This window comes from Aplysia californica, unplaced genomic scaffold, assembly GCF_000002075.1.
Source record: "Aplysia californica isolate F4 #8 unplaced genomic scaffold, AplCal3.0 scaffold00893, whole genome shotgun sequence".
In the NCBI taxonomy this organism is placed as follows: Eukaryota; Metazoa; Mollusca; class Gastropoda; order Aplysiida; family Aplysiidae; genus Aplysia; species Aplysia californica.
In genome coordinates, this window is record NW_004798163.1 from 1 (window position 1) to 1393 (window position 1393).

Genomic DNA, 1393 nt, shown 5'->3' on the forward strand with positions numbered 1-1393 from the left:
TCTATCTATCTATCTATCTATCTATCTATCTATCTATCTATCTATCTATCTATCTATCTATCTATCTATCTATCTAGCGCGCACATACATAAATACAAACCACATACACCCGCGTACACAAACACTCACCCGCCACCCCCCGCTACACCCACTCGATCCCCTACACCCACATCCACACCCCCAACAACGTACACACAAACACACACATACACACACACACACACACACACACACACACACACACACACACACACACACAAAACCACACACACACTACCACACCCACACACACGCTTACCCCCAGCCACCCACACCCATCAACAAACGCACTCACAAGTTAACATACATAAATAGGGACTAACCATTGTTAAGTAAAAGAGCTATCTATATTTTCTGCTGACTCCACGATTCCAATAATGTTACCATCCTACCCACAGTTTTCTGCTGTGACATCGTTTTTTTTAAACCATGCATTCCACATTTAATGGTATTCGCGTTCAAGCATCAGTCAAATCATTTCATTTGCCATGGACAGTTAGAAGTGAAACTTTATCTTCAAGCCTCATAATTATGGAGTATCATATTTCATAATATTTATGCTGCTCAAAAAGACAACTGGCAACTTTATACGGCTGTGGTAGCCTTGTCAGTCGTGGTCTGATAGACGAACATTCAGATGAAATATAGCAGAAAAAATAATTGGTACCTGAATGTAACTATTTATAACTGGTACGTTGGGAAATGCTCTTCCAGCAATCGGGTGCGCTCTCTTATGGTCTTTTCAAAAGTATATGAAATTGGCGTACGTGTTAATCGGCATGTATTTATGAGGAAAGATTTGCTGCAAAGAGAAGTTGTAAATCTGTCACTATACCTAATTCATAAACCTGTTTAAGGCAATCAACGTCTTGCACGTGCAACCAAACCTGTCAAAGACGACATCCAATGTCGAGGAGAAGAGTGGTTATTTTTAGACGGGTGATCCTTTTGGACAATGTCACTATGATATAGGTGGCCTAATGGTTAGGCTGTCGGACTCGCGTCCGTAAGGTGGTGGGATCGAACCCCGTAAGTCGTGTCCTTGGGAAAACACTTTACATTAATTTTCCTCATTTCACCCAGGAGGGAATAGGTATCTTTTTTTCAGTAAGAGTTTTACGGCACTTGCAACACAATAAGGTCATATAAGTGCCGACAATTGCAGGTGTTACAAGAGAGTAACAAGCACAAAAAAGGAAGAGGAGAGATCAGGACAATAGATTTTTGACAGGAAAGAAAGAGAAAAACACTCCAGAGCACCCATCAACCACACACGATAGGTATCTGGCAATAGACATCGAAAGATCTTGTCAGTTTATTTGTTGTATTGTATGATTCCCAAGAAGCTGGGAAT